Here is a 9767-nt window from a genome sequence, read left to right on the forward strand (position 1 = left end):
GAGAGCTAAGTCTGCTAATGGCAGCCTCTCAATAGCAAGGCTATGCTCACTGATTCTGTACATAGTCAAAGCTTTCCTTCATTTTGGGTCAGTCACAGTGGTCAGGTATTCTGCTTCTGTGTATTCTCTGTTTAGGGTCAAATAACATTGTAGTTTGCTCAGTTTTTTTTTGTTTATTCTTTCCAATGTTTCAAGTAATTATCTTTTTGTTTTCTCATGATTTGGTTGGGTCTAATTGTGCTCCTGTCCTGGGGCTCTGTGGGGTGTGTTTGTGTTTGTGAACAGAGCCCCAGGACCAGCTTGCTTAGGGGACTCTTCTCCAGGTTAATCTCTCTGTAGGTGATGGCTTTGTTATGGAAGTTTTGGGAATCGCTTCCTTTTAGGTGGTTGTAGAATTTAACGGCTCTTTTCTGGATTTTGATGCATGCATTATTTGGTGTTCTGCATTATACACGGAGGATATTTTTGCAGAATTCTGCATGCAGAGTGTCAATTTGGTGTTTGTCCCATTTTGTGAAATCTTGGTTGGTGAGCAGACCCCAGACCTCACAACCATAAAGGGCAATGGGCTCTATGACTGATTCAAGTATTTTTAGCCAGATCCTAATTGGTATGTTGAATTTTATGTTCCTTTTGATGGCATAGAATGCCCTTCTTGCCTTGTCTCTCAGATTGTTCACAGCTTTCTCTCTCTCTCTCTCTCTCTCTCTCTCTCTCTCTCTCTCTCTCTCTCTCTCTCTCTCTCTCTCTCTCTCTCTCTCTCTCTCTCTCTCTCTCTCTCTCTCTCTCTCTCTCTCTCTCTCTCTCTCTCTCTCTCTCTCTCTCTCTCTCTCTCTCTCTTTCTCTCTCAAACTGTATGGCTGTGATAGACAAATGTGATCATTTGGTTCCTTATGTAATATGAATATGATTTCCGCCTGTCATACAAGTAGGGGTGTGTTTGTGATTGTCTGTGTGTGTGACATCTGACATGTTTGGGTTCTGCAGCACTCTGCTACATTCGGTATAGAGAATGGAGATGAGTTCCGTAGAAGAGAGTCTGAGATAAGGCAGAGCAGTGGTAATAAGGGCTTAAGAGGTCTCGGATACAAAACTCAAATCCCTGTCCCCCATTCTGGAATAAAGCAATCATACCTGGAATCCTGGGAATAATTTATCATACATGTATATGTCAAGGTATAACTGAATGTAATCACATCAATACTCATTTTACCTGACAGCGCTAGCAGTTTCTGGTCCCACTCATATAATATTTGTGCTGCTCCAATTGTAGTACTGTGTGTGTGTGTGATATACAGTCTGACCAGTAACTGGCCCAGTTATACAGGCCACAGAGAGGAGACATTGATTCTCTCTCCAAGCCTCTCGTTTCACTCTCCTCTCGTCCAGTCGGAAGGACAGAGAGAACATTCCTTCATCTTTTCCTCAGTGAGTTATCTCTGTGTTCTGTCCTAATTCATTTGAAACTATTTCAGTGTTTGTTTTTCAATTGCTCTATTTCTATGTCTAATCTCATATGGTTGCCAGACCGTTCTGCCAAAATGCGCAAAGAGTCTGGTGGACCAACAAGTCAAACTTGGCCTTTGTTAGCCAATACAGCGCATAGGCATTGGCTTAATCGGCTTAATCTACCAACAAATCCACTCCCACAACACCTCCCCCTTAACCCTCCCCCATACACTAGCACACCACAAGTAGAGAGCCACACCTCGCAGCCGTGTGATTCACAAAAATCCAATGATGACAAATATACTGAACAAAAATATAAATGCAACATCCAACAATTTCAACGATCATACTGAGTTACAGTTCATAAAATAAAATCTGTCCATTTAAATGAATGAATTAGGCCCTAATATATGTATTGCAGCCATGGGGTGCAGCCACTGGTGAGCCAGGCCTAGCTAATAAGAATGAGTTTTTCCCCACAAAAGGGCTTTATTACAGACAGAAATACTACTATTGCCAAATTCTCTAAAACGACGTTGAAGAATTCTCTGGCAACAGCTCTGGTGAACATTCCTGCAGCCAGCATGCCAATTGCACACTCCCTCAAAACTTGAGACATCTGTGGCATTGTGTTGTGTGACAAAACTGCACATTTTAGAGTGGCCTTTTATTGTCCCCAGCACAAGGTGCACCTGTGTAATGAACCTGCTGTTTAATCCGCTTCTTGATATGCTATACCTGGCAGGTGGACGGATTATCTTGGCAAAGGAAAAATGCTCACTAACAGGGATGTAAAGAAATTTATGGACAAAATAAACTTTTGTGCATATGGATTTTATGGTCACTCCGACTAAGGCCAACTTTGAGTGGTTGATATCCCAGGCTTTTATGCGCTGTGCGCAATAGCCTGAGGCCGAGGTAAGAGGGGACTAAATATCACAAAGCCAATTTGGACTGTTGCCAAATTTGCTACTTTGGATTATTGAGATCAGAGCATTGGGTGTTAAATCTATAATTTTCTATCAACATTGTAACAGCTTTTCTCCTTACTTTTTACATGAATGCAATTTTCACCCTTCATGCCCATACTGTATAATGTTAGTATTGTTCCTTTAGTTTGGAGATGCAGAGCTACAAGTGTAGGCCATGACCACCCTGGTGGGATTCTAGGAGTGAACAACTTCCCCAGTCACCTATCTCTAATCTCATTTATATTAGTGGGATGCACTGTAACCCTTATGTTCAGTAGAGGTAGCCTATGCTAGATATTAGCAAGCTATATTAGCCTTAGCATTAGCCAGGGGTGTTATATATAGTGTGGGGCTAAGATGGGCAGATGGACAACCATGATCCTATTACCTCTGTATTCACTGAACTACAGTACCAACGCCATACGGACAACAGTGTCATCACATATAGAGTTGGGCTAGTATTTTATTTGGAGCCCCATTAGCTGCTGCCAAGGCTGCTAGCCTCGGGTCCACACAGGCCAGCAGACAAGACTCTGAGGTATGCTGGAAATATGTTTCTATGTCTCTGTGTGTGTGTTGTTACTGCAAAGCTGTGGTGTTGTGGTAGGACTATATCCACTGATGTCAGAAAGCAGGCTTCAGTGTGTGTTTGTTTATGTGTGTGTGTGCACGTCTGCCTTCTCCTTGCATATCCCTTTTGAATGCTCGATAGAAAGGAAGCATGATTCTATGCTATCATGTGCAATGAGAGCCAACTAGAACTGGTCCCAGTAGCTGAATGAGACGATCAGAAGAGTTGTCTCTCCATGTGTAGCCTACATCAAGCTCTCTGTTATGGCATCATCTGTGTCTGATCCTAATTACCTCATTGTAGTTCATTTATTTATTTATTTTTTACTTTAAGCTTTATTTAACTAGGCAAGTCAGTTAAGAACAAATTGTTATTTACAATGACGACATACGTAAAGGCCTCCTGCGGGGACGAGGGCTGGGATTCAAAATAATTAAATACAAATATAGGACAAAACACACATCACGACAAGAGAGACACCACAATACTACATAAAGAGAGACCTAAGACAACAACATAGCATGGCAGCAACACATGACAACACAGCATGGTAGCAACACAACATGGCAGTAACACAACATGGTAGCAGCACAAAACATGGTACAAACATTATTGGGCACAGACAACAGAACAAAGGGCAAAAAGGTAGAGACAACAATACATCACACAGAGCAGCCACAACTGTCAGTAAGAGTGTTTATGATTGAGTCTTTGAATGAAGCGATTGAGATAAAACTGCCCAGTTTGAGTGTTTGTTGCAGCTCGTTCCATTCGCTAGCTGCAGCGAACTGAAAAGACGAGCGACCCAGGGATGTGTGTGCTTTGGGGACCTTTAACAGAATGTGACTGGCAGAACGGGTGTTGTATGTGGAGGATGAGGGCTGTAGTAGGTATCTCAGATAGGGGGGAGTGAGATCTAAGAGGGTTTTATAAATAAGCATCAACCAGTGGGTCTTGCGACAGGTATACAGAGATGACCAGTTAACAGAGGAGTATAGACTGCAGTGATGTGTCCTGTAAGGAGCATTGGTGGCAAATTTGATGGCCGAATGGTAAAGAACATCTAGCCGCTCGAGAGCACCCTTACCTGCCGATCTATAAATTATGTCTCCCTAATCTAGCATAGGTTGGATGGTCATCTGAATCAGGGTTAGTTTGGTAGCTGCGGTGAAAGAAGAGCGATTACGATAGAGGAAACCAAGTCAAGATTTATCTTTGATATGTGCTGAGAGAAGGACAGTGTACCATCTAGCCATACTCCCAAGTACTTGTATGAGGTGACTACCTCAAACTCTAAACCCTCAGAGGTAATAATCACACCTGTGGGGAGAGGGGCATTCTTCTTACCAAACCACATGATCTTTGGTTTTGGAGGTGTTCAGAACAAGGATAAGGGCAGAGAAAGCTTGTTGGACACAAATAAAGCTTTGTTGTAGAGAGTTTAACACAAAATCTGGGGAGCGGCCAGTTGAGTATAAGACTGAATCATCTGCATATAAATGGATGAGAGAGCTTCTTACTGCCTGAGCAGTAGTTCAGCCGGATGTGTTTGTGTCTGGGGTGGTGGTGAGTAGGGATGGGCATTTTTATCAATTTCACTATTCAAATACATGTATTGTTTTTTTTCATATGTTTTTAACCTGAGCTGGTTCTACAGTAGGGGGTGGGGGAGCTAAGTTATTGAGGCTACAATATTCTGCTCTCTTCGTCCTTGTCAACAAATAACAACAACATTCAGAATGAAAAACAGCCTACCTGTTGGTTGTTCGTTGTAGCCCACTCCTTCTCCATTAGCTAACTTTTAATTCCATAATTGTAATAACATTTTGCATTGATTAGAGATCTCTCACTTCACTTGCTACACATGGAAACTGTAGTGCAGCTTTGATTGGCCGACAAAAACAAGCAGCTAAACTCCTGAAACTTGTAGACTACCGATATGTATTTTTTGTGTTGCGCACGGCAAAAAAAAAAACATTTTAAAAGTTTGTTGTTTTATTTAATTAAGAGATTAAAATGTCTTGGTATACTGAGTAGAGGTGCTGAGTAGAGCCATTTAAGGTTATTTGGTTTTTCCCTGTAGAGGAAGCCTTTTTGGTGATAGGTAGAACAATTTGCAGATGGTTCTAATTAGAACCCTCAATGTAGGGTTCTTCATACAACCCCTTGTAAATGGTACTACCTAGAACCCTCTATGAAGGGTTCTTCCTAGAATCCTTTATAAATGGTTATACCAAGATCCCTTTTCTCATCTAAAGGTTCTTCCCAGAACCCTCTATGAAAGGTTTTACTGAGAACCCTTTTAACTTTGAAGGTTTCTTCCTAGAACTATCTATGAATGGTTCCACCAACATTACTTGATTTTAAATTAAACCCTTTATGACAATATGTTACCTACAGTATATCATAAGGCCTTTTTTTGATGGCCTAGCTATAACCGTAACACAGTGGTGTTAGGAAAGTCCTGGTTTACAGGCCACATCAGGCCTGCAAGTCACATTATGCTGGCTTGCAAAGTGATGTGTAATACCTATTGGAATCCAACAATTGGAACTTTGAATCACCCACAGCCTGCATTCAGATTGACTGCCAGGGTAAGGTAGGGAAGATTGATAAATGAGACAACCTAAACACTCTAAACTGGAACAACCATCTCATTAATGGGTACAATAAGTCCAACTACTTGCAGATTTGAATAGTTTAGAAAAATGTATGTTCTTTTTTTGTAGCATAAGATCAATCAATCAATGTTCAACAAAAAAAAAAACAGATCAATCAACCTGCCATAGAGCATACTGGGAAATATGATAATGAGGGCGTGGTTTTGATTGATTTATTTTCCCTACAGAGTAAAAATTACACAACCACACTCACCTCTGGTTATTAACACCAACACTGGGGTTATTTTACTGTGTAGCATACTGGCTACCTTTACCCCTAATTTAGACAACTTTATGCTTATAATTTACAACATTTGGTTGGCCATATTATAATTGTAGACATGGTAGGCAATTTGTTTGTCAACTATAGTTAGATACAGTGCATTCGGATGGTATTCAGACCTGTTACTTTTACCACACTTTGTTACGTTACAACCTTATTCTAAAATGTTTAAAATGTTTTTTTCCCTCTTCAATCTACACACAATACCCAATAATTACAAAGCAAAAACAGGTTTTTAGAAATATTACATTTACATAAGTATACAGACCCTTTATTCAGTACTTTATTGAAGCACCTTTGGCAGTGATTACAGCCTCGAGTCTTCTTGGGTATGACATTACAAGCTTGGCACACCTGTATTGGTGAGGATCGCCCATTCTTCTCTGTAGATCCTCTCAAGTTCTGTCAGGTTGGATGGGGAGCGTCACTGCACAGCTATTTTTAGGTCTGTCCAAAGATGTTTGACCTGGTTCAAGTCTGGGTTCTGGCTGGGCCACTCAAGAACATTCAGAGGTATGTCCCGAAGCCACTCCTGCGTTGTCTTGGCTGTGTGCTTAGGGTTGTTGTTCTGTTGGTAGGTGAACATTCAGCCCCAGTCTGAGGTCCTGAGCACTCTGGTGCAGGTTTTCATCACGGATCTCTCTGTAATTTGCTTCGTTCATCTTTCTCTCGATCCTGACTAGTCTCCAGGTCCCTGCTGCTGAAAAACATCCCCACAGCATGATGCTGCCACCACAAAGCTTTACCGTAGGGATGGTGCCAGGTTTCCTCCAGATGTGACGCTTGGAATTTAGGCCAAAGAGTTCAATCTTGGTTTCATCAGATCAGAGAATCTTGTTTCTCATGTTCTGAGAGTTTTTAGGTGCCTTTTGGCAAACTCCAAGCGGGCTGTCATATGCCTTTTACTGAGGAGTGGCTTCCGTCTGGCCAATCTACCATAAAGACCTGATTGGTGGCGTGCTGTAGAGATGGTTGTCCTTCTTAAACGTTATCCCACAGAGGAACTCTGGAGCTCTGTCAGAGTGACCATCGGGTTCTTGGTCACCTCCTTGAGCAAGGTCCTTCTCTCCCAATTTCTCAGTTTGACCACGTGGCCAGCTCTAGAAAGAGTCTTGGTGGTTCCTAACTTCTTCCATTTAAGAATGATGGAGGTCACTGTGTTGTTGGGGACCTTCAATGCTGAAGAAATGTTTTGGTACCCTTCTCCAGATCTGTGCCTCGACACAATCCTGTCTCGGAGCTCTACGGATAATTCCGTCGACCTAACGGCTTGGTTTTTGCTCTGACATGCACTGTCAACTGTTGGGCGTTATATAGACAGATGTGTGCCTTTCCAAATCATGTCCAATGATTTACCACAGGGGGACTCCATCAAGTTGTAAAAACATCTCAAGAGTGATCAATGGAAACAGGATGCATCTGAGCTTAATTTTTAGTCTCATAGCAAAGGCTCTGAATACTTTTGTAAATAAGTTTTTTTTAAAGAATCTTATACATTTGCCAAAAAAAACAGTTTTTGCTTTATCATTATGGATTAGTGTGTGTAGAGTGTTGAGGGAAAAAAAGAGACAAATAATAATTTAACTGCAAGAAATACATAATTATGCAGGAATTAATATGATATTATTCTACACGTGAAAGGTTATAGGCCTACAGTCAGTGTCCACATTTAAGTTACTGTTCCATTTAACCCATATGATCTTCAATTGGGAATATTCAGATAATTCAGGGATACAGGGGTAGTTTTGAATGGGATATCAATGGTGCATGTAAACAGCTTATCCCGAATAAGACCTTAAGTGGTATATGACCTATTATCTGGAATACTGTGCGCATGCAAACACGGTCAATGTCACATAGACAATTTAATACATTTTTGACAAAGCCTTTTCATTGATAAAATAGGCCTATCATTTATTTTATTTTTAAGTATTACTCACACAAGTAATTGAATACTAACATCCGTGGTGGTGAGACTATGCTTTGGGATCACACCGTCCTTAGAGTTCTGTTATTAGATAGGCAGACTAACGGTGATCAGCTACAAGTATTTGACAGACCATTGTAGCTGACACACCGAGATGATCAGTGATCGTTTCCCTTGGTTACTTCATCCTGTTGGTTTCCTCCCCATTAATGCTCCCTTGCTCAATAGGGACAATTGTTCTAGACCAGTGGTCACCAACCGTTTCTGAATCAAGATAACATTATGAATCAAAATGCAAGCCGAAATCTACTGCTCAGACATCACTTAAACACGTAAGCCTATGTGTTCTGTAGCAATGAGGTTTGTGCAGTAGGCTACAGGCCCAATACATTATCACTTGCTTGAATTGTCAATATTTTTCTTCTCAGATCATTTAAAAAGTATAGGTATGATCACACTGGTAATACTGCATATCATTTTTGTATTACTTGTGAGGCACAGATAAGTGAGCATAATCATCTGCTTGTTTTTACTGGACTGATGGCCTGCATTTTTTGGTCAGTCTGAGGAAAGTGAGGGAGCAGCGAAGAGGTTGCCTCTCACCCGATTCCCTCACTCCGCTAAGAAGAAACGCCAGTCTTCCAGCAGATGGTGAAACTCAAGTCGCACTGCATTATTTCTGCCTCATGCACCAATTCATGTTGTTACTCCTATGACGAGAGAAAGTGGAATGCTTTTCTATATATAAAATACACAAGCCAATAATAATAACAGAGCAAAATGATCGGAACACCTTAATATTGATTGCAGCTGCAGTGCTGGTTATAGCGTCAGTGGAAGATGGGAGCACATTTTATTGCTTATAAAAGTGTAGAACAAAGTGTTGATAGTGTTGAATAACAACTTACTCATAAAAAGTAAGTCAAACATTTTGTTGCTGTTCTTTGCTGTATTTGTTGAGCCTCTCTATAGTCATGGTTATTAAAGGTTAGAAATCTCACAGTATCGACTCTGCTGTGCGTTCAAGCTTCTTTTTTTACAGTCTATGGCTACAAAAAACTGTTCAGACACGGTGATCTGAGCTATCTGATTGGCCAGCGGTAGGCTTATAGGTGCACTTCATTTGCTCTCTTGGCCTGCCGGGTAGGCAGGGTTCTACCTTCATACACATGACATGGTTCAAAACTGGAACACTTTCCTTCACAACGCAAGATATGCTGAATCAGGTGCACCTACGCCAGCAGAGTAAAACGAATAAAAAACAAAGGAACGCAAGGTTTTATCACTGGATTTTTTTACAGAAATGTTTGATGATCGACCAGGAATTTCTTTGAAATCGACGATCGGCTGATTTGATTGGTGACCACTGTTCTGGACTGATGTGTTAGTAACCAAAAACATGTTTAACAAATCAAAATATATTTGATATTATTTAAAGTAGCCATCCTTTGCCTTGATGACAGCTTTGTACACTCTTGGCATTTGCTCAACCACCTTCATGAGGAATGCTTTTCCAACAATCTTGAAGGAGTTCCCATATGCCGAGCACTTGTTGGCTACTTTTTCTTCACACTGCGGTCCAACTCATGACAAACCATCTCAATTAGGTTGCTGTTGGGTGATTGTGGAGGTCAGGTTATCTGATGCAGCACTCCATAACTCTCCTTCTTGATCAAATAGCCCTTACACAGCCTGGAGGTCTGTTTTGGGTCATTGTCCTGCTGAAAAACAAATGATAGTCCCTCTAAGCGCAAACCAGATGGGATGGTGTATCGCTGCAGAATACTGTGGTAGCCATGCTGGTTAAGTGTGCCTTGAATTCTAAGTAAATCACTGACAGTCTCACCAGCAAAGCACCCCCACACCATCACGCCACCTCCTCCATTCTTCATGGTGGGAACCACAC

The sequence above is a fragment of the Oncorhynchus keta genome, chromosome 17, assembly GCF_023373465.1.
Source record: "Oncorhynchus keta strain PuntledgeMale-10-30-2019 chromosome 17, Oket_V2, whole genome shotgun sequence".
Classification (NCBI taxonomy): domain Eukaryota; kingdom Metazoa; phylum Chordata; class Actinopteri; order Salmoniformes; family Salmonidae; genus Oncorhynchus; species Oncorhynchus keta.